The following is a 25506-nucleotide window of genomic DNA, read 5'->3' on the forward strand; positions in this document are numbered from 1 at the left end:
CCTAGGACCTGTGGCTGGGGACAGCTCCAGCATTGAGCATTTGCCTCCTGGTGGTCAGGGCCAGTCATTCTGTCATTTGGTCGATTTGCATATTAGACTTTTATTATATAGGATTTTTTTTCCATCTGATAGTTGGAATATATTCTAATGGGGGGGAAAGTCTGGATTTGCATCTAAATTTTCTGGTCAAAATAGTCTATAATTGTCTTATATTTTCTTCAGTTGGTGACAGGGTACCAGGTTGTTTATGAATTGTGACTTGGAAAAGGCCCCAAACAGAGTCCAGTCACAAGTCTGACATTGGCGGTGACCAGGAAAATGGGTCCCATCTTTTTCCTCAGCTCGCCCCAGTGCCTGCTCATGCTCCCGTGTAACCTTTCGGCATAATAATAACAAAGCTTGGCTGGGAGAATGTGGCCTCCTTTCAACTGTGTTTCTTTGGGTTTCTTGACAACTATTAACATGTCAGCCTGACAGAGAAGTGGAGAAAAAGCATCAGTCCTGCTATGAGCAATGCTGACATATTTTTAAAGCTGCACTTTGTGCACAATAAATCTTTGCCTTCTCAGAGCAGTAATATTTCTTCATCAGGATTTGTACCTATGAACAGACTTGGCCCACTATCGAAAAGGTGGCATAAACAGAGGTGCATTACTTGAGTAATGTGAACTATTTAGGAGTTGGTTTTCATCAAGAGGCACTTATGTAGCAACAGGTTCTGTGCTTGGTGCTTGGTGCACAGTCATCAGTGCAAATTAAGGTAAACACCTAGGAGCATGCTTCTTAAGAAAGACACAAAGTGCATTAGCAACTGATTGCTAACTTAGAACCTGCCTTTATTCTTTATCAAAGCAGAGAGGTTAATGTAGTTTAGGTTAGTGGAGGAAACATTAAGATAGGGACAAGCCACAATGTGAATAAACCTCCTGGTAAGCTATTTTATTTGACCATAGTAGCTTTTGAAAAAGTGGGATACACAGATGCCCTTTCCAACAAATTGATATCATGTGACCTGACCACCTTTTTCATACAATGGGGTGATGACAACTGATTCTCAAGGTTGTCCTCCTGACAGGGTAGGCTGGGGCTTTATTGGTCAGAACTTGTCAACAGTAGCCTTCCATCTGTAGCCATTGGTAACTTGAGTTTCCTGGCATCGGACTTAACAACATGCCTTATATAAAGAACTACCCAGCTTCTGATTTAGTTAAGCTGCCTAAATGCAATTCAGATGCTGTCATTTCTTCTTTGATCCCAGAGGAACTCCCTCAGCCTAGACCACTTGCCCATTCAAAGCCACATAACCTGCTCTGAGCCCGAACTGGTCGGTCAACATAGTTCTGTTCTGTCAAGGTAATCACTGTCACAATTCACAGCTGCTGTCTGTTTCCCCAGGAAACGTCCCTCAGATTTATTCTGTCTACTTCACCTGGGATAGCATCTCTAAATCCAAGCCTTTTCATTTGATGACTCTACATCTGACAGAGACTTTTAACCATTATTTCACTCTCTTCCAATGTGGCATCATCTATGTTATTGCCCATTATGCTTTTCTATCAGATAATTTTGTTTTTGTAAACAAAATGAGTATGCACATTTTTCCTACCACATTGTTCAAAGTTTATGAGACTATTAAAGTCATTTAAAATCTGAAAGTCTAACTTCATCTCACATTCCTACCACACATACACACACACACACACACACAAATTAGAAAACATTAATACTCAATCAATTATCTTATAGTCTATTGTATTTTATTCTAATTTTTAAAATGTTTATTGTAATTTAATATATGACTTCATGAGCCACTGCTAATTTTTATTCACCTTTATTGCTTAAAGATGAATTCTAGAGAGATTTTCATGATCTTATAAGAGAATATAAGGATGAACAGATGATAATAAAATAAGTCAGGTAAATGATCACCAGTCTTCACCTGCTTGCTATAGAGGATTACATCATGAGTATACTTTTGTATTGTCTTTTTTGGACAGATGATTTATTGGATGTAATCACTGTTGGAGATATCAAATATGTTATATCATTGAATGCTGGTCAGAAACGTACTAGTTGCATGAGACTAGTACGTTTGTCATAAAAACAATATTTTTATGTTGCGAAGACTATGAGTTAAAGAATTGTGTATCCTAATTTTTCTAAGAAGACACCATTTTGAGCAGAAGGGTCAAAATGCTTTTTATCACATCCCTTAATGTTGAAGTTAAAAGTTTATTTAAAAGGAATTACTTTTTAAATAAACTCTAGTTCCCAATATAGCCAAATCCTCATTCATTTCCTACTCTTGGAATCCTAAACAATTGTATGTGGTGATTTTTTGTTTGTTAGTTTGGTTTTTTATTTTCTGAATACAGCATTTCACTGTATAGTATATATTTTAGTATTTACCACAGTCTTACTGAGACATGATATATAGGTTCTGTAAATTTTCTGTTGAACTTCTCTTGTAATGTTTCCAAATAAGTGCAAGCCAATCCTCTTTTTATATTACTTTGTAATCTGAGAGAAAAATTAAAGATGATGAAATACAATCTTAATTTCTGAAAGAAGAAAATGCTTTTTCAGATTCTACAGGGGAAACTCAAGCATTAGACATTCATTTTTCAATATGTGCTTGTACACATTTTTATTTTCCATAACTACCAAGAATAAAATGCAATTAAAAGAAGTTTTCTTGTGCCCACTTAGGCAGCACATATACTAAAATTGGAATGATACAGAAAATATTAGCATGGCCCCTGCATAAGGATGACACACAAATTCATGAAGCATTTCATATTAAAAGAAAAAAAAAAAAGAAGTTTTCTTTAACAGCTCAAGCATTAATTTGTCTAAAAATTAGATTGAAATTGAAACTATAAGTCCAGAAGACAAAACCAAGCTAAAATAAAAACTTACTTAAAAATATAAACAAGCCACCCTGGCTGGGTGGCTCAGTTGGTTGGAGCACTCTCCCATAATCCAAAAGGTTGGGGGTTCGATTCCTCGTCAGATCTTGTACAAGGGACAGCTGATCAATGCTTCTTTCACACATTGATCTTTCTCTCTCTCTCCCCCTTCCTCTCTCTCTAAAAAAATCAATGAAAACATATCCTTAGGTTAGGAGATGTGTGTGTGTGTGTGTGTGTGTGTGTGTGTGTGTGTGTGTGTATACACTGTATTTATATACTAGAGGCCTGGTGCATGGGGGTGGTCCCTAGATTTGGCTGGTGATCAAAGCATGAGTATCTGGCATGGAAGGGCGGGTCCCAACTGACCTCTGGACCCCAGGCAGCACCTGAGCCCCTGACCTCCCACAACGCCCCCTTCGCCTGAGTCAAGGCCCTGCACAATGCAGGCTGGGGTGCAGTATGGGCCTTGGCCTCCCAACAGTGTGGCACGGAAGCCAGGCAGGCAGCGAGCTCTCTCCAGGCTGGCCTCCCAGGCCAGCTCCTGTGTGAACCCATGGAGGAACACAGCCTACCCCTGCCCGACCTGCCTCTGCGGTCCGGGTGGCTGCAGCCCAGCTCACTTGAAAGCCCATTAGGGCCAGCAGCACCTCACTGCTGCCAGCTGCTGGCACCTCATTGCTGACACCCTCCATGTTCCATGCCAACCTCTGATGGTCAGCACACTCATAGCCAGCAGTGGAACTCCTGATCAAACTACGGTTGTGGGGACAATTTACATATTAGGCTTTTATTATATAGATATCTTCCATGGGTTTCAGAGAGGAAGGGAGAGAGAGAGAGATAAAAAACATCAATGATAAGAGAGAATCATGGATCAGCTTCCTCCTGCACACCCCCTACTGGGCATGGAGCCCACAACCTGGGCATGTGCCCTGACAGGGAGTCAAACCTTGACCTCCTGAGTCACAGGTCAACCACTGAGCCATGCCCACCGAGCTCTTGTTCTCATTTAAAAGAGAGAGAATTAACACTCCAGAGATCAGCTTGTCCAAAACAGCCAAGGGGAGGGGGAAAGGGAGCTGACCGGTTCTAAACACGCACTCATGAGGCCTCTGTGTTAATCGATTCAGCCTGGGGGTGTGTAGCAGATACTGTCTCTGACTTTTCAAGGGGCATTTCCTCCAGGCCCTTAGATTCCCCGCATGACCCCCCACCATCCCTACCTGCCATCGGAGCTGAGGAGGGTGGAGGATGAGAAGGGCATCTGTGGTTCACTTGGAAGGGACCATGGGAGGGAAAGGATGGCCAGAACTGGGAGCACCACAGACCCCAGGTGAGAGTTAGAGGCAGTGACCTTGATGCTGATCACCCTGCCCCAGTGATTCAGGAGTGTTTCCTTCTCAGGAAGCACTGCAAGCATTGCCTTAGGCCAGCCAACTTGAGTGGAGACCAGGGCCAGTCAGGGCAGGCAGGAAGCTTGACTTTCTCCATCATCAGGGGCAACCCAAGCCTCCTGTTCACTCCAGTTCCATGACTGCCACCATCTTTGTTGGATTAATTTGCATATTCACCCACCATAATTGGCTGGTAGGTATAGATTGATGGTCAATTGATGTGTTTCTCTTTTATTAGTGTAGATTTGTACTTATCTTTTTTTTTTTTTTTTTTTTTTTTTTAAGTCTACTTCTTTCCATGTGACTCGTCACTGCTTGCTGATTAATTTGATTTGGATTGTTTCTCTCATTTTCCTCTTGAGAGTTGAAATGTTGGATCTGGTGGCACATTATAGATATTTCTAAACGCTTGGCTGAATGATTCTCAACCTCTCTACTAGCAGAGGACCTGGAGTTCAAATGAGCCCTGGATTTCTGAAGGGATAGCCCTCAAGAGGTGAGATTAGTGGATACAGCTGTTTGTTCAACATATTCCTGTTACAAAGATATCTTTAGAAAGTTAAAAGCACAGGAAGTGAAAGCTGGTGCTGGTTTCCTGGACTGGTTCTCAAGGAGGTCACTGCTTGCCTGTTGAAAGACTGATATAAGTGTCTCTACAGTAAAAATAAGATCTTGCCTCCTATTTTCTAAGCCCATATAAAATCTTTGTCCTTTTCTGACTTTGGGAGATAAAAGTCGTAAAAAGCGTATCAGGCAAAAAGAAGAGACCGAAGGAGAGCTTTTATATACCTCTTTGCCTCCATTGGAACTGGTCCAGTGCAAAGCTGGGCCCTGGTTAATCACAGGATGAGCTGTAACTCCAAACAACCTAAGAGTGAGGCAGATTATTCTTTTGCAATTAACCAATTTGTACAAATGCCTAAACTGGTTTCAACATTGCACATATAGTCTCTTAAAATAGGTGCTTTAAAACAATTACATGTATATTAAAAATCCTTATTTACTATAAACTAAATTATTCAAAAGGATTAATCTATAACAGCCTTGTCAACTAGTTTAAAATTATCACTAACAGTAGAGTTTTATAATTTAAAAAAAAATGACTTCTTTTATGTGTTCAATAAGAAAATAAAATATAAAAGTGAGACAGAAAATAATTATAAGAAGATAAACTAAAGATTATCAGAAAATATTTTTTAAAAATCCTAAAGCCTAAAGTTAATTAAAGAAATGATGTACTCTCATGGCTTTATGTACGTCAATGACCTGTATACTAATTACAAAGAAGGGATGATCATTGTGTTTGTAGATAACATCACTATTGGATGCTTGGTCAAAATATTTGAAAAAGAGCCTTAGCCAATTTGGTTCAGTGGATAGAGCGTCAGTCTTCCTGGGTTCAATTCCGGTCAAGGGCCCATGCCTGGGTTGCCAGCTTACCCCCCAGTAGGGGCTGTGCAGGAAGCAGCTGATCAATGATTCTCTCTCATCATTGATGTTTCATGTCTTTCTCTCCCTCTCCCTTCCTCTCCAAAATCAATTAAAAATATTTATTTATAAAAAATATTTTAAAAAAGAAAACAAATATATCTCAATACTGTAAGACAAAGTCTTTTCTCAGAAAAGGAAATTTAATGCATTTAGCTATAAAAGCTGACATTTAGTAATGATACCCAACTGAAACAACCATATTTACACAAATATCTAGGGAGAGATGCTATTTAACAACTGTTTATGAAGGAAAAAACACACGCGCACTTAACACCCCATGAGCCAGATAGCAGGATCTGGCTGCTAAAAGCATCCTCAAGTCATTTAGGTAGCATGTGAAAAAGGGGTAAATAAAATAAAAACAGTTAGTGTTGCCATTGCATTCTACCCTTTTTGTGTCCTATAACATTTAATACAACTTATTTCATCAGCTCACTTATTTCATCAGCTCATTTCTTATTTGATTCCTGTCTTTTCCACTAGCTTGTATGCTCCACATGATACCTGTCATATTCATTAATGCATGCTCATCTTATGCCTAATACAGTACATGGACCAATGTATATCTTTAAATTATCCGATATACTGTGTCTGAAGACAATTTAATGGGTGTAATATGGAACTGTTGGCGTCTAGGTTGGTATATCATATATTGCAGCCCAGGACATAGGCCCAGAATAAAAATGTAGAAACCATGCAGAGATTAATTTAATTAAGGATATATTATTGTAATTGTTTCAAAGCTTGGAGATTTTCCAGAATGGAGTGGGCCTGGACTTCTGATTAAACATGGTGGGATAAAACACATTTTGTATATCTGGCCTTATTTGTTGTTGAGAGTATTACAGATGGTCCCTGCTGTTTCACCCCCTTGTGCCCCCACCCCAGGCCCTGGATACCTGGCCTTGGATACCAGTCAGCTGAGGGCACCAGGGCTTATTAAACAGGGAGAAAATAATATCTAAAGTCTTCCTTGGGTTTTAGATTCACTTGTTGATAGTTACATATTTGTTGATCATAGTTTTTATCTTTATTTACTTTCTCTTCCAAAAGAACGCCCTTCAGCAATTCATATAATTCTGGTTTGGTGGTGATGAACTCCTTTAGCTTTTTTTTAATTGGTGAAGCTACCAAGGAAATTAAAAAAAAATCTGATGAACAATATTAACTGGTGAATATAATAGAATCAGAGGTATGGAAGGGGAGTGAACTGACGATTCTCGGGGAAAAGGGGAGAGGGAGGTGTGGGAAGAGACTGAACATAAACTGTGCACCTAAGGATGAGGACAATGAGGGGGTGGGGAAAGGGCAGAAGGAGGGGTGGGAACCTAGTGGAGGGGAGCAATGGAGGGGGGGGGGAGAGGAACATTTGTAATAATATGAACAATAAAGATTTATTAAAAAATAAAAAATAAATAAATAAAAATTAAAAAATAAATTAAAAAAAAGTCTTTATTCTGCTTGATGAGACATCTTCAACTTCTTTCCTCAGCTGGGCTCCAAAAATCCTAATTGTACTATCTCAAGAAGGAAAGCTCTTATTTGAAAATGGAGCAATCCATTTTCAGATAAGATGTGTAGATTCTCCACATAGTTATGCCAAATAAAGTGACTCTGTCTGGTTACTCTACAGTGAAGATCATTGTTCCTCAAAATAGATCTGTGATAAGATTGCCAGTCAGACTTTTGTGTCCCTTTCTTAAATGTGAATGATTCAGAGATGATGAGATAAAAACAAATAAATACATGAGTGAACAAATAAGTAAGCAACCCAACAAGCATAGAATTGTTAAAAAAAAAAAAAAGAAAGAAAGAAAGAAAATTATTTGCTTGAATAAAACTAAAATTGTGGCAAGTGAAAAAAATCTATTGAGTGGCTCAGCTCTGAAGAGTATTTGTGCAATCATTAATCATGAAATTTCTGAATAGTGACATCTTAGAGGAATGGATGGGGAATAATGTGGGGTCAGGGTGTGAGCTACATGCTTATCTTCTTTACTGGGACACCAGGAAAGAATATGTAACATTTTTAAATTAAGAAAATGATGCTTAATAGGTATCAATTGCTGCATTGCCAATTATCCACAAATTTAGTAGCTTAACAGCATTAAATATTTATTTCACATCATGTCTGTGGATCAGGAATATGGGAGAGGCTTGCCTGTGTCTATGGGATCTCTCATGGGTTAGAGTTAAGATGTTAGCCAGGCCTGTGGTCATTAAGGCCTGACTGGTGCTCAGGGATTCATTTCCACAAGGATTCCCTCAGGTGGGTGGCAAGTAGTCTCTTGGGGTGAGGCTGCAGTCTCGAGGCTGCAGTCTTTCTGATTCAGGCCTCTCCTAAGGGCTGTTGAAGACTTATCAAGTGGCAGCTGCCATTTCTCCAGAGTTAGTGATTCGAAAGCCTGCCTTAGAGGAAATGCCACTATGTCTAGTCTCAGCCATCACAAAGTATTTTCATAAAATATTAGTTACGTAAATCAACTCTAAATTCAGGGTTGTAGAAGACTTGATATGGGGTAAGGATAACAGGGGTAGAAGTTCATGAAACCATCATGGAGGCTAGCTGCCTCAAACAGTGTGTGTGTGTGTGTGTGTGTGTGTGTGTGTGTGTGTGTGTGTGTGATGAGGTAAATTATAGAACCAATCTCAACGTAGCTAACACGGAATCCAGAAGCAGAGGACTCAGTATTTGAAAAGGGTGATTTTGTAATTATTCATGTAAATAAAACAAGTCATGTATCTTCTCTTTCTAAAATGCTTGTGAATGGTAGGCAGCTTACTTATTGAAGGGGATCTTGAGTTTCATGAGGATGAGGTATATGTCTCCTGCTTCCCAGCAATACTGGCATGGTGCGAGCAGGTTATGAGCACTTGGAATTGGCTGTTTTGCAGTAATGTGTTTAAGAACTGCAAGGAGTAGGGTGGTAGAGAAAAGCTAATAATAATAATAATAATAATAATAATAATAATAATATCAATAATAATAACAATATCAATAATAATAATAATAATAACAACAATAATAATAAAAAACATTGAAAGGAAGGAAGGAAGGAAAGAAAGAAAGAAAGGGAAAGAAAAAAACGAGGAAAGGAAAGAAAAGAGAAAAAAGGAAACAATATCAGTGCGCACAATGGATGTCTTTAGAAAGCATACCTCTTAGTGGCGCATTGATATTCCTGGGCATGTCAGGAAATGAATTCACCCACTTGACAATGGCTGGAAATTGGCATCTTAAGAGATAGATCTTTCCTTCCACATATCTATATTATATCAAATCAATGCAGCATAAATCCTCACAGTAAAAAGGAAATAGAATTTTAATAAAAGCTGGGTTGTGTGACTAATATTCTTGAATTGTAACATATATATATATATATATATATATATATATATATATATATATATATATATATATATATAAAAGACTTCCTGCAGGAAATTAAAGAGGAAAATAAATAACCAACAGCCTTACTTTTCAGTAGGGGACTGAAATGTGAAATGATTATAGAAAATAGATCATTTTAAAATTAGTATTCCTCACTTCAGGAGAAAACTTATTTTTCTTCTGCATAAATTATGTGGAAACACATTTCAAAAACCCAGTCTTAATCTAAGCAATGAACATTTCAAAAAATAAATTAATATCTTCAAGGGAAGGAAATGTACTATGTTAGGGAATTGACTTCAGTGCCACAGTAATGATGGCTTTGCCCACATTTCTGTGCAAAGCCTGATTCTGAAACTTCTTTTCTCTGTTGGCGGCAGAATTTAATGTCTAGCCCAGGCTTTGAGTACATAGCTGATTTATTCTTTCCTTCTTCAGGTGAAACTCTTTTTATAACAATATGACTTTCAAATCTCTTCAAAGAAAGTATGTATGGTTCCAGACTTCTCTCATGCTTGCAGAGATGAGAATCTCATTGCATGGTTTAATTTTAGAATTGAACTTTGGGAGCGTATTGCCAAAGCCAGAGCTTAATATTTAAAAACTCAGAAGCGTTATGTTAAACTACCACCTCTTTGTTGGAGTGCCTCCAGTCAGTCATTTCACTCAGAAGTCTCTTTGTTTTTCAATCTGTAAAATGAGAGCAGTGAGCTTGATGGTCTCCAAGACTTCTATGGGCTCTAGCATCACTAGAGGTTGAATAGAGAGTTAAGGTTTAAGCCAAATCTAAAATATACCCTTGGATCTCAGTTTTATATCTTCATAAATATTAGATTTATGATTTTTTTTTGTGTTTTTGTTTTTCTTTTATTTTTTCCATTTTATTAATTTTATATAATCATAGTAAGAGCAGGTAACATAAGGTCTACCCTCTTAAATGTTTAAGTTTATGATACAGTATTGTTTACTTCAAGTACAATGTTGTAGAGCAGATTTCCCAAATATATTTATCTTGCTTTCCTGAAACATTATGCCCACTGATTAGTAACATCCCATCTCATCCTAGAAAAAAACCATTCCACTGTTTGATTCTGTGAAGTTGGCTCTTTTCTTGAGAGAGATTGAAGTTGGTTCTTTTATTTTTTGCTTTTTGTGTTGGGCATGAAAACATTTTTTTTTTTTTTACTATTTTTTTAAATAAATGGAAATTGAGGTTTACCTTCTCAAATTGCTTTCCATTATCATTTTAGACACAAACATCTTTTGCTGCAATTACAAGTAAAATGTTTCCATTTATCACAGCAACAGTCTCTTTCACTACATTGTTTGTTCTTCCTTTTCTTTTTTAGTCTCTGAATCTCATTAGAAACCATCATGAAACACATAAGTTGTGTTTCCATATAATAAAACAACTGCCTTGCACTGGTTGCCTATTGTGTGACAAAATCCATGACAGGGCATTTGCATACATCTTCTTAATTATTGGGAGATGGACGGTCATTCCTAGTCTCTGCTGTTTTAATTCCTTGACAGCATTAGAAAAGACATCCCGAACCTGCACCCAGAAACTGTTTTTCAGGATTTTTGATCTGTAAAAGAGGGGGATATCTAACTCAGCGCTTCTTGGATTTTAACGTGAATGTGGATCATTCACTTTAGGATTTTGTTAAAATGTAGATTCTAATTCAGTATGTCTGGGACATGGCCTGAGACTCTGCATTTGTATCATGGTACTCAGAAGGTTATGTAAAAGCTGAGGATTTCTGGTGATGACTATTAAAACAGAATGTACAGAGTACAGTGCAAAAGATGTGACGAAATAAAAGGTTTGGGAGTTTTAAAACCTGGATTCGAGTTCTGTAACTTTGGGTGAACTTGGCTATTTTTGATATTACAAATAGACATACATGCAGAATCTCTCTTTTTGGGACTGGCTTATTTCACTCAGCATAATGTATTCAGGGTTCACCTATGTTGTGTCGCATAGTGCAGAATTTCTTCTTTGTTTAAGGCTGAAAAATACTCTGTTGTATATGTACCATATTTTCTTTATTCATTTGTCCATCAATGGACTTTCAGGTTATTTCAACATGGCTATGGTGAATAGTGCCACTATGAAGATCCTGATTTCCCTTTTTTTGGATAAATACCTAGACATGGGATACTGGATCATATGGTAGAGAAAATGTAAATTCAGAATACATTTTTAGGCATATGAAATAGATTAAAAGGAAGGTAAATGATGTCCACTTGTGATATTCTCCTTTGGCCTACATCAGGGAACTATCTACACTAGGGGTGTCGAACTCAATCAGAGAAGGGGCCAAAATCTAAAATCCAGCCTAAATCGCGGGCCGAATGGTTTACTGAACAGTCATAAACTGTCATTGTGATGGAAACGCAGCGGAGTGCGGGCCACATTGCAAGGCCTGGCGGGACGGATTTGGCCCGCGGGCCTTGTGTTTGACACATGTGATCTACACTAATAAAAGAGTAAGATACAAATTGCCGTACCTTTATGATGCCCACCAGGAGTGAGTGAGCCAATCAGGATTGAGTATGCAAATTAACCCAATAAAGATGACTGGTTAATTTGCATATGCAGGCACCAAGGGGGAATGGTAGGATGCTTGCATTGTTGCCATGGTGACTATGCGGGTTTTATGCAACACCCCAGCCACTCAGGTCTCTAGGCAGTGTGGGAAGATGGAAAGGCAGTTCCAGCAGGAGCAAAGACAGTGCCAGCAGCCAGGGGAAGGAAGGCCCATTCTTGCATGAATCTTCATGCATCGGGCCTCTAGTGCAGAAATAGTGAGACATGTCTAACCAAAATTCATATTTTTACATCCCTATCAGCCTCTAACTATGTACTTGACTTGACTTCTTTTAAATGTGACCAAATTAACATTTTGATGAAGCATGAAATATTACAACAGAATCTCATTTCACAAATACGACCCAGTACTAGGAGCATTTGGTAGCTATTTGACATAAATTTCTCCCCTGGACCAAGGATGGAAAGCCACTGTGCAACCAGGAATGTTGAATTGGAACAGAGCAGTGCTTTAGTTTAGTGTGCTGATTACCCTTCTAGTTAACACTTTAAAGGATGGGTTTACAGTTTTGGCAATGCTAGATGAACTTAAGTCTAAAGTTATCTACTTTTGTAAAATCTTCTAGGAAAAGCAGTCAAGTAGACTGTATCTGTCCAGTTCCCACCAGTAGGTTTTTAATCTGTTAAATTCCTCTGTCAAAATGTAGCAAGTGAGAGGCATTTTTTTTTTTTTTCAGACAGAGACCTGGCTTGAAATCTTATGTCTGTACTTTAGAGTTATAGTGACCCTGAAAATATTATTTAATTTCTCTAAGCCTCAGTTTCCTTTTATGTAAAATATGACTAGCAGCACTTTGTTCATAAAGCTGGGTATATTAATATACCAATATATTCTAACTATTTTTGTGAATTTATATGAAATTATGAAATAGAGATATTGCTTGAATACATTAAAAATTCTGAACACATGTATCTTGTTTGTTTTTTGTTTTGTTTTACCATATCTATTACTTTTCATTCAATCATAATAACAGTATCACAGCTGGCAATTTTAGGAACAATCTTACCACAAGGCACAATGAAGTTAATAAATCAATTGTATAAAATGGATCATAAAATAAAGAATGTGTTCTTTTTTTTTTTAATGATTGCAACCATGACTGCTTCATGATTTTCATACTTTGCTGCTGAGAGAATCCATATTTAACCAAGACATCAAAGAATTTCATTCTCAAAGTGTTCGGTGGTTTGTTTCTGTGATTTACTGCTGAAAAGATTTCTAAAAAAGCCAGCTGTTACCTTTAGTTTGTTAAAACTGTGTAAATTCACTTGAGGATTCCAACCTAGGGCATCCAATTTCACTTATCTTATTCCTTCCAGATAGCTTTGAAGCTCATATTCTGTGCAACAGCGTGTATTATGCTGTGAAATGAGATTGGAAAATTATGATAATGAAAATATTATTTTGTAAATAAAGCAATATATATATTTCTTATAATTATTTGTTAAATACTTTGCATATAATATAATTTAACTCTTATGAAATATCCATGGTAGGTACCGTTATGTTGTTGTCCATTTTCCAGATGAGGTAACTGAGTCACAGAGAATTAAATATATGACCAGGGCAATTTACCAACAGGTAGAAAAGCTGCTTTCGCCCTCCAGTGACCCTGCTCTAACCTAAGTCAGGAGGTACATATTCTGAGCAGCACAAATATATTTCCACCTCAGTATTTTTCAAAGCAGATTCCCAATGTCACATCAGCAATTATTTATCTACAAAAATGTGAATTATAATTTGTAGTACGCATGCATATTCTTTTTCAGATTTTTGTCTTACTGACTGTCTTGGTTTTATTTGATGAAGTCGGCCACTACCTCTCTGGACCCCATTACGTTCCTGTCTTCCCAGACACCTTCACACTTACCCCTACGATGGTTACTTCTCTGACTCCTTTAGATAATTCTCTCTGCCATTCTGAAAAACATTGGTGTTGTCCAGTGTCTCATTTTTTTAAATATATTTTTAATTGATTTTTTACAGAGAGAGGAAGAGAGAGGGATAGAGAGTTAGAAACATTGATGAGAGAGAATCATTAATCAGCTGCCTTTTACGCACCCCCTACTGGGGATGTGCCTGCAACCAAGGTACATGCCCTTGACCAGAATGGAACCTGGGACCTTTCAGTTCACAGGCCGATGCTCTATCCACTGAGCCAAACCGTTTTCGGCTAGTGTCTCATTTTTACGTTCACATTCTCCTTGGGCAATTACACATGTTCAACCACCATCTCATGCTATTAACTCCTGTCCAGACTGCTCCAGAATTTTAGACTCATACATCCAACTGGATACTACCATTAAAAGCCTGATGCACATAAACTTGAACCAATAAGTTCATGTGCTTGGTAAATTATAGTCCCATAAAGCTGCTCTTCTACCCAATCATCCACACCAGAACCCAGAAAGCCCTATGCAGCTCATCTCTCTTTTTCACATGCCCCCAATATTACACTTTACTAGAAGCACAGTGCATGAATTCATGCATGGATGGGATCGGGCTAGTCTGCCCCAATGGGTACTTATTGAGCCAGGTTGGCAGAGGAGAGGGGCCACTAGCATTTGGTGGCTGGCCCTGCCTCTGATTGGGGTGTTGGGGCTCAATCAAGGCCCAGGCCGGCTGAGGTGGGTGCTGATCAGAGCTCAGATCAGTCTGGTTGTCTGCTGCAGTGTGTGTCATAGCTACCAGTTGTTCTGGTTATTCTGCCATTCCGGTAGCTGGGCACACACACACACACACACACACACACACATATATATAATTTAATCTTATTGTATTCATTACTTCTTTTTTGTAAATACCCCACATTTATTTACATATGAATTGTGTTTAATACAGTTATGATGAATGCAGTACATAACACCTGATAGAAGCAAGACTTTTTGAGAAACCAAATCATGAGTATAGTATATCATACAAGTATCCATATAAACACAAAACAATTATTTTAAATAATTTGGAAAGTGTATATATAAGGAATTTTTCAAAGGATTGGGATATACTTATGCTCATGATTAAGAATTGCCTTCATGAGGCTCATATTCTTGTTGAGGGGTTGAGGTTGGCAAAACAATAAATCTGTAAGGAGCCCTGGCTACGTGGTTCTGTTGATTACAGTGTTTTTCCGTACACTGTAAAATTGCAGGTTCAATCCCCAGTCAGGATGCCTATGGGCATTAACCACTGAATGTTTCTCTACGTCTCTCTATCCCTTCCTCTTTCTCCAAAATCAATAAAAACATATCCTCAGCGATGAACAAAAATCAAACAAACAACAAACAAAAAACAACCTTAAATAAATAAATTATTGAGTAAAGAGATTAAATAATATGCTTTCTCCTCAGGATGGGATGTTTCAAGAAACAACAACAAATAATTGGATCAAAAATGAAAGGAGGTGACATTTTATATAAAATACACATTGAGTGAAATGTATCAGTTAAGTGACCTCTCCCTGTTGTAAATTGCCATTGAGGCATCCAGAATAATGAAAGCCTTCTCTGAGAAGGTGATATTGGTCAGATTTATCAATGATGAAAGGAAATTTATGAAGAGTTGGAAAAACAGCATCATAATCAGTGGGAAGAACAAGTTAAAAAATCCTGACATGCCCAAAGAGCAGGTCCAAAGATTCAAGTTGTCACTGTCATTGTTCTACATCTCTTGGTTTCACTTATTGTAAGACTTGTTCCCTGAAATAGTTTTCTCTCCACCATCACTGCTCTTATCAGGATCTCTAGGTGCTGGTCTTTCTTCTGAATCTGACTCACTATGCAGCAAAGTTACCGATTTATCCAATTTCTAGGATTCTTCTGTACAGCTGTGCACCACAGAACGACAAAGGATATCACCCACTTAGATTTTGATTTGAACAGCACCCCCTAGAGCACATGTGTCAAACACAAGGCCCGCGGGCCAAATCCGTCCCACCAGGCCTTGCAATGTGGCCTGCACCGTGCTGTCATCACTGCACTCCGCTGCGTTTCCATCACAATGACAGTTTATGACTGTTCAGTAAACCATTCGGCCCTCGATTTAGGCTGGATTTTAGATTTTGGCCCCTTCTCTGATTGAGTTCGACACCCCTACCCTAGAGTGTTCTGAGCTGATGACCCTGAATCAGGTGCCATCGATTGTAAATGGGAGGTAGAGATCCTTTATGACAATTTCTTTTTCTCTTTATGTATCATACCTTCTCTTGTAGTCCTGTTTCTCACAGTTTCCTATCTATAACATCCTGTCTCAGTAGCTTCATTCATTATTGGAACTTTAGCATCCACATGGAGTCTAGGTTCAGTAACTTTAATTGCAATCTTGCTCACTTGTGTGTGTTTTTTAAATGTATATACTATTTATAGTTCTAAAATTCGTGTCTGCACATATTAGCACTTTGCTTAAAATGCTTTGTGTCTCCATTATCTGTAATGAGAGGCCCAGTCAGTGCATGAAAATCCATGCCTACACCCTCTCATAGTCCAGGAGCCCTCAGGGGATGTCCTACTGACAGTTTAGGCCCGCTCCCCGCAGGGAGCGGGTCTAAGCTGCAGTCTGGCCTCCTTCTGCAGGAGGAAATCAAGTGGGCTGATCATGGGATAGAAACCCCCTCTCCCCTGCTGCTGCCTCTGCTGGCCTCTTTCTGCAGGGGGCCACTGTACAGGTTATCATGGGAAGGTTCTGGCTGGTGCATCCACACCCCACCCTCCCACATCACCCCATCACCACTGCTGGTCTCTGCAGCCTCCACCCCCCATTGCCGTCTTCTCCCTCTGCCTACTGGCATGCACCTTGGCTGGCCTGGTGCAGCCTGCTCTCTGCTCCCCTCCCCACCCTCCCCCCAACTGGTTGTTCCACTGTTTGGTCAATTTGCATATTATGCTTTTATTATATAGGATAACAAGTCTAACATCCTTAGCATGATTATCTCCTTTCAATTATCTCATTCATCACATAAAAGATCAATACTCAAGTATGGACTCCCTCACAGTTTTCCAGCTAACACTTCTGTCACCCCCTACGGATTCCTCTGTTTAATCCTCTGCTCTTCTAGTCACCTTGCTTTCTCTCAAGGCACAGTCAGATGTCAAGTACACCATAGCCTTTTTCTGATATAGGCACAGAACTTACTTTCTCAATGCCCCAGCTCTGTGAATGTCGAACATGACACCTGTTTGCATTTACTGAGTTCACTCTTTAATTTTCTGTTTGCTTTAAGAAAGTGCCAATCAACAAGGGACTTTTTTCATTTTTTTTTTATGGGTAGTGTGGACACCTGAGAATTGGTTAATATTTGATTGAGCAAATGAAAGAGTAATATAAAAACATTGGAAAGGATATTGAAAGGGGCTCCACTGAAACCATATTCTTAATAAATGTAATTTATAAAGAAGATTCATCCTGTGAGTTCAGTTTTACTTTCAAAGTGAAGCATCTTCATATTTTATGTGTAGCATGTTGGAATAGGCTGCCACGCTGCTTTCCAATGGGCACTCACATCTCCTGAGACTTTGCTCACTGCCATTAACTTCTATCAGCTATCCTCCTGTAGAATTGATGATTCCACCTGAAAACCAAACAGAGTTCTGGTCCAGGTTCAAACTTGTAATTTGGGCACCATTACATGCTGAACTATTCCTGCCTTCCCACTCTATCTGTCCTCTTCCTTCATGGGCACCAGCCTATTATTTATGTTCAAAAGAATGTTATGTTCTAGCTTATTGCCCATATTCAGAAGCTGTCGCTATCAGCTTTTAGTTCCCCCACTGGAAGTGTGGAGCAGGATTTATAGAACATTTATTTGTCACTCTTTTCAGATTAGAAAGTCTTGCAAGGTCACCTAGAACAATAAAGCAAGATAAAGATAAAATGTTATGGTTGGAAATTAAGCCTGCAAAACACTGTCAACTAGATGGAAAGTCCATCATATTTTATGGAGAAACTAAAATTCTTGCCCGTCCATACTAACAATTCTGGTTGATGATACTCTTGAACTGCTTAGAGAGTCAGAGTCCTCTATCCATTTGCTTAAGGCTATGACCTTTTAAAATTTGCATTCATATACGGTAAAGATCAGTGATGTCTTATTTCCCAGAAACTTCAACTCTAATCAGATCTTTGCCATTTAGACAATTTCCATGAGAAATATGGTATTAGGGTAGAGTGAACATATAATTTATTGTCCAAGTCAGGTCACTCTCAGAGAATAAAGAAAGCTCTATTCATTATTACACCAGCGTGGATGGCATAAATTGAAATGTATGGTCAACCTATTCTCTGAAGGTCATTTTAAATAAGAGGCAATATTTCCCAATAACACAAATCTTAAACACCTCCAGAGACTCCAAGCCCATTCTGAAAACCTGATTTGTCCTTTATATTTCAAAATGACATGGTTATCATCCAAGGGTAGAGAGATGGTGACAACACTGATGTATGACATGCAATCCTTCGTGTACTTACGTCTAGTTGGTGGGACCAGCCAGCGCCCTATAAAGAAACCCGGGTGCCAAGAACTGTGGTGCTCAGGCATCTCTTTTTGAGTCACAGAGCAGCAACTCACTCGTAAATTATTTTAGAAACCACTTCCAGTACTTTTAAATTTTATTTTGGGCATTTTTTCAACATAAGTGACAGTGTTCCAAAAAGTGGAAATAAACATAAATACTGCATTTACAATTAACTGTCTATTAGAAAAAATATTTTTAATTATGATATTTATTTCTAGCCAATAAACCTAACACATGATGTTCTACTTGTCTTTTATAATTAATAGTTAATACTTTATGATACAAAGTTGACACAAAATGCTTATAATTTTAGAAGAAGGAAAGTGAGCCCTATTAATTTTAGAGTTAGAATGCTTTTAAAAAAAAAAATTACTTTCTACTTTTTTAGGTTATAAGCTTCATGGATGGCAAAGAGATACTTTTAAACATGTAAGGAACATCTCTGTAGTGGAAAATCTATAACACAAATGTTAGAATGGGAAAATTATTTCTGAGGGCATATTCTCAATCTTGACATGTCTTCTTAAGTGGACTGGTGCCATTGGAGGGTCATCTACTTGTCATTGCTTGGTAAACACTAGAGATCAATGGACTCATATTTTTCTCCCAGAAGTGGCTCTTGAGCAGGCATGAATGTTCCTCACATTTCTTTACACTTCTAAAATGTATGGCATTGACCCTCTTTGGAAGAAAATAGAATATACTCTATTTGTTTTAGGATGTTTTTCTTTCTGTTCTTGAGTTTTATTCTAAAGAAAAATGATCATTGACACAGGTAGGGAATGCTTCCAAAAAATGAATGTTTCTTTAAATGTTGGAGATCTTTTGTTGTTGTTTGTTTCTCTTTTGCATTAAGATTATTTTTATTGCCAAAACGGGTTTGGCTCAGTGGATAGAGTGTCAGTCTACAGACTGAAGGATCCCAGGTTCGATTCTGGTCAAGGGCATGTACCTTGGTTGTGGCCACATCCCCAGTGGGGTGTGTGCAGGAGGCAGCAGATAGATGTTTCTCTCTCATCAATGTTTTTAACTCTCTATCCCTCTTTCTTCCTCTCTGTGAAAAATCAATAAAATATATTTTAAAAAAATATTATTTTCATTACATTATTTTATCTCTAATAAGGGAAATTAATTTTAACTTTCTTGGATGACCTGTGAATAATTTTGCACTCTTTGAATTAAATCAGTGCTCTTCAAAGTAGAATACAGAATAACTGACTCTCAAGGACAATCACATTCAGAAAATGTTAAATGTGTTTTCCATAATACCTATTAGTAGTGATCTGGAAGAGATCTAAAACAGGACACATTTTAGAAAATACTGGTTTAAAAGGATTGGGAGCTGGGCCAACATGGCTCAGTGGTTGAGCATTGACCAATGAACCAGAAGGTCACTTCAATTCCAGGTCAGGGCACCTGTCTGAGTTGCTGGGCTTTGCCCCCAGTGGGTGGTATACACGAAGCAGCTAATCAATGATTCTCTCACTATTGATTTTTCTGACTCTCTCTCCTCCTTTCCTCTCTCTGAAATCAATAAAAAAAACATATTTTAAAACTTTTAAAAAATGATTTGGGACATTTTTAAATATACCTCATAAAGAAAACCCTAAAAAAATGAGCCACATGATTGACTCCTATTGTTAAATTAATGCACGAGCTTTATAAAAACTGGTTATCACCACATCTCATTAAGTTTTGGGATAATGGATTCAGCCTTCACCTGAGTTTTTCACTTAAATCATTCTAGAATAGCTGAAGGCATTGATCATATATTTCTCATTGATCATTAAGGCAACTGAAGAAAAATAATTTGCTCTTCAAGGGGAAAAAATGCCCAGTGAACATTGAGAATAAGAGCATGCTCTCCATGTGTGGAGTGCAGCATAATCTACTTTCATGAAGTCAGTGTTTAGTGATTATTTTCTTCAGTTAAGTCTTTATGTTGTAATCCTATATAATAAAAGCCTAATATGATAAGTGTCCAGTTGACCAGTTGGCTGTTCAAGCAATCAATGTGTAATATGCTAATGATATGCTAAGGCTACTCAACTGCTTGCTATGACATGCACTGACCACCAGGGGGCATGTGCTCTGACTGGTAGGTTAGCTTGTTGCTGGGGTCCAACAGATGGGGACTGAACAAGATGGGCTGGACACGCCCTGGAACCCTCCTGCAGCCCCTCTCCAGCTGGCCAACCTCCTTCATCTCTCCCCGGCCTTGATTGTGCACTGGTGGGGTCCATCAGTCTGGCCTGTGCCCTCTCATAATCCAGGACCCCTTGGGGGATGTGGGAGAGCCAGTTTCAGCCTGATCTTGCAGGCCGGGCTGAGGGACTCCACTTGGCGCACGAATTTGTGCACTGTGTCTCTGGTTGATATCAGGAAAGGTTAAGTCCCTTGAACTCCAAGCATGTTGTAAGGGTTCATGAAATGTTTTTGGAGGATAGGGGAGATTTAGAATTTTGCTGTTCAGAAATAGAGTTGAAGAAAAAAAAAAAAATGAAAGCTCCTGGAAGGAAAATGAGATCACATACTCAACACCTTTGGTTTTCTAGTACAATGTGACCTTTTAGGTCTTAAAACATTCCCTTGTGTAGATATTAAGCCTGTAATTAGTTATGGTAATGCCTCCTTCAAAGGGTCTTTGAAGTTAAGTTTTTCCTTTACTTAATACCTATCTTTCATATGAGTTGTTCTAAAGCACTTTAAGATCATGAAGAAGAAAGTTAAAGGAAAGATAATATAATACATTATTCTTTCTCGGGCTCTAACACTTTAAAAGGATTTCTTCCTATATTTTTTGTTTTATTCAATTGATTTAGAGATACATTTTTCAGTGAAGTGTTTGGGTCTTGATGACCAGTAATATCTTTTCATCCACCCATTTTTTTCTCTAATATTTTTATTCTTTTACTAATTAATAGGTGGACAATATTTAAAAAATACTACTGCAATCCCCTTGCCATTTTGGATGGTTGTTTGTTTGTTTGTTTGTTTGTTTTGAAGCCCTCCAGAACAACCCCTCTAAGTCAAAAGCAAGCACTGTCAAGGTTGTTCACCTGGATTGGAAGTGAAGGCAGCAAGCATAGGAGATCATCTAAAATGTTGGGTGTACCCAATTACAGTTCTGGACAAGGTGAAACTCAAGCTCAGTTTTCCACAATGCCATTAAGTAGCTATGCTTTACATGAATAACTGCCTTCCTCCTTAACTCAGTTTCCTCACTTATATAATCAAGAGATTGGTGATACTTATCTCAGCCTATTGTGAGGTATATAATAATTGCCCTTCAGTAACTAGAATTACTGTTTAGTAAATTGGTGTAACAAATGAAAAGGCTCTGTTAGAAAGACAACATTTTTTTGTTGGGAAAAATACTAATAGTGTCCTGAAGCATGATTCATTTACCTTATTGTGTCAGTTACCAGATGGATAAATCAGTGAAATAAAAAGGACTTAATTAATGCAGGTATTATGATAGTGTTATGATCATAAGGAAATACTGAACTAGAAGGTAGAATACTTACAGATACTAAATGCTGATAAATCTATCCTTAAAAGAGATGTTTAATATTTATAAGGAAGTCTCTTTGAAATCACTGAGGGTTTCTGTATGCAATCTGGTATAGTAAGTACCTTTATCAGTGTCTTGATTAAAGATATGAGGGCAATTTAACTAACTTTGTTACTAAATTAAAGTTGTAAGGATTTAGTAATATATAGGATAACAGGATGATGTCAGTACTATATTGACAGAGTTCATAAATGCATTTAAATTATGAGATAATTTTTAAAATGAATAAATGAGAGAAAGGTCTTTCTTGAGATAAAAATATCAACTTATAAGTCCATGAAATGTGGATGCATGGAGAAAATGTAGAAAATACTTAAGGATTTACAATGACTATAAGAGCAAAATAAGAGTTAATGCTGCCCTGACAGGTTTGGCTCAGTGGATAGAGTGGCGGCCTGCGGACTGAAGGGTCCCAGGTTTGATTCCAGTCAAGGCATGTGCATTGGTTGCTGGCACATCTCCAGTAGGAGGTGTGCAGGAGGCAGCTGATCAATGTTTCTCTCCATTGATGTTTCTAACTCTCTATCTCTCTCCTTTTCTCTCTGTAAAAAAATCAATAAAATATATATTTAAAAATAAATAAATAAAAATGAGAGTTAATGCTGTGATAAGGAGATGCATGTGTGATGATTATTATTATAATCAGCCCAAATATATACATACAAAATATACAACAGTAGTGATTATTGCCCTCCTTAATTTAACTTGGTTATTAGACTGTTGGACTCAATTCAGTTCGCTCCACTCTGAAGGATAAATGTAAATGTTAATGTATTAAAGAAAAGTTAAGTAGTTGGTGGTAGCTGGTGGTAAGAGGATTAAGACATTAAGGTCAGTCATTTAGATTTAAAAATCAACTACAAAAATGGTGCAACTGAAAATATTTAACTATGTACTTCTCTTCAGTTACCTTCTGTCTGGGAATTGACCATGAAGATAGTCCTCCACACCTAAAAGCAACATATACCCAAGCTTCTAAATTTCACCATTAGTTGTAACAATAAAATACTGGAAACAGTCAAAGTTTCTCTTTATATAGTTTGATGTTGGAAGTCTGAAAATAGTTTATATATTCAAAAAGCTAAATTTTAAAAAGTTGAAAAAAGCAATTGACCAAAATAGAAATAAATTATCCTAACTGAAGATCAAAATAATAACTATCACACTAAGAAAGAAGTCATTCAATTATTTTACTAATGAGTATACTAATTAACTCAAATATTTAATTTACATAATGTATGTGTATTCATAAACTCATGCTTAAAAAGATATGACGTTCAAGCAATTGCAAAAATATGAACTGATTTTTGTGGATTTGTTGTCGTAGCTGTATTGGTCTAGTCATTCTGAAGCTATGTTCATCTTACTGTAAAAAAGAACATATGAGTAAATGCATATATATTGTTGGGAAAAGGAAGACCCAAATATGGAATAGAATAGGGTTGAGAAACACTGTAGTTTTGGGTTTTACTTAGAAGTATCAGTATAACCCTATTGTATACAAAACACCCACCCACCCACACATGCACAGACTTAAACATATCTTTTAAACCCAAGCATATATCCAACTATCTTGAATCCACCTAACTATCCTATATCCCTACAATGTTTTTTCCTTTTTATTAAAGAATATCATACCCAGACCATGCCTTATAAATACCATTCCCCTCACATATATTAAAAACTGGGAAACTAAAATGGCTGGTTTCAGGTCTGAAGCAGGAAAAAAACAAGGTAAGTCTGGGCATCTTATTATGCTAGAAAGCAAAGGAATACTCAAAGATTATCAAGATCAGTTCAAAAGGGTACAGATATTGTTTTTAGGGACTTTAGTGACATAATTTGAAACTTGCATGTGCCCATAGTGACACAAAAGATAAAAAAAAAAAAAAAAAAAAAAAAAAAAAAAAAAGGAAAATGGGCCGAAACCGGTTTGGCTCAGTGGATAAAGGATCAGCCTGCGGAGTGAAAGGTCCGGGTATGATTCCGGTCTGGGGCATGTGCCTTGGTTGCGGGCACATCCCTAGTAGGGGGTATGCAGGAGGCAGCTGATCAATGATTCTCTCTCATCAATGTTTCTGATTCTCTATCCCTCTCTCTTCTTCTCTGTAAAAAATCAATAAAATATATATTTAAAAAAAGAAAAGAAAATGGGAAAGGTAGCCTCATTTTTTAAATTTTTAAAAAATATTTTTATATTGATTTCAGAGAGAAAGAGAGAGGGAGAGAGAAATAGAAACATTAATAATGGGAGAGAATCATTGTTTTGCTGTGTCCTGCATGTCCCCTATGGGAATCCAGCCCATTATCCAGGAATGTGCCCTAATTGAGAATTGAAGCATGACCTCCTGGCTCTTAGGTCAATGTTCATCTACTGAGCCACGCCCACCTGGCGAGGAAGCTTCATTTTTAATACAATGTTATGTTTTGCAGAACAGCTGGCCTGGATTTTTATAGGAAAAACATCAGAAATCAGGTCAACTATTCTAAAATAGAGGAGACTAGAGTGACAAAACAATCATTGCATGATATAAACGTTTCTGCATTATGGGTTAAAAAATAAGTAAAAATAATTTGTATGACTAATGAAATATGGGATATTGGCTATATGTTAGATAATGTTATTAAGATTGATTTTTCTTAGATATGGTAATGGTAGCATGGTCCATTCTTAAGAGAGATCCGTTGAAATTTTGTGATGTACCAAATCTGGATTGTTTGACAAGAGCTTTGGTGTGTTTGTGCAGAGAAAGAGAAAAGGAGATGCAACATAATATGGCAAGATATTGAGAGTTGGTGAATTAAAGTGAGGATTATTCAGGAATTAATAATACTCTTCTTTCAATTTTTCTCTAAAATGATAATGGAATCTTAAAGATTCTCGAGGAGCAGGCCTCTCACCAACAATAAGGAGAAACCCAAATATATTATAATAATATCTCCAGTGAGCTGAGATAGCTTAAACTTATGTGCCCAGAGATATATCTTTCATGAGTGTTAGGTTTATTGGCCAATGACAGAGACTGTAAAAGAATTCACAACTAACAATAGAGATGCAGGGAGGAAGTTTATTTTACTTTCCATAAAGGAAAAGAACCAAGTATAGCGAATCAATACAGGGCAAGAAACAAAGCATGGTCTCCCGTTTTAAAGGGTAATGATTTCTATTGCTAGGTGACAAGTAAGAGAAGATTTGGGGCTGAATTTGAGCAGACAATCCAAGGGTTTTCTTGTAAAGTTAGTTTGCTTATCAGGAGACAGTCCAGCAGATGGCCTAGGGAGGTGTCTTATCAAGCCTATAAAACATACTTAGAGCTGAAACCGGTTTGGCTCAGTGGTGGAGAGTCAGTTTGCAGACTGAAAGGTCCCAGGTTCCATTCCGGTCAAGGGCATGTACCTTGGTTGTGGGCACATCCCCGGTAGGAGGTGTGCAAGAGGCAGCTGGTCGATGTTTCCTCTCTCATCGACATTTCTAGCTCTCTGTCTCTCTCCCTTCCTCTCTGTAAAAAAATCAATAAAATATATATATAAAAAAAAACATGCTTAGAGCAAATGTTATGAAGAGTTCAAAGGAGGCTTATTTGAAGGACAGGAATAGAGGGTACTCTCTGTTAATTAGAAAT

At 37.6% G+C, this 25506-nt stretch overlaps 1 protein-coding gene and 1 non-coding gene across 4 annotated transcripts in view; both read left to right on the forward strand.

Moving 5' to 3' along the window:
• Positions 1-25506, forward strand: part of DPP10 (dipeptidyl peptidase like 10) — a 1279923-nt gene that overhangs the window by 1064074 nt on the left and 190343 nt on the right. The window lies entirely within an intron of this gene.
• Positions 2698-2804, forward strand: LOC118710086. Its single transcript, XR_004985295.1, has one exon. It is a non-coding gene; the product is annotated as a U6 spliceosomal RNA (small nuclear RNA).

The sequence above is a fragment of the Pipistrellus kuhlii genome, unplaced genomic scaffold, assembly GCF_014108245.1.
Source record: "Pipistrellus kuhlii isolate mPipKuh1 unplaced genomic scaffold, mPipKuh1.p scaffold_m20_p_7, whole genome shotgun sequence".
NCBI classification, from domain to species: Eukaryota; Metazoa; Chordata; class Mammalia; order Chiroptera; family Vespertilionidae; genus Pipistrellus; species Pipistrellus kuhlii.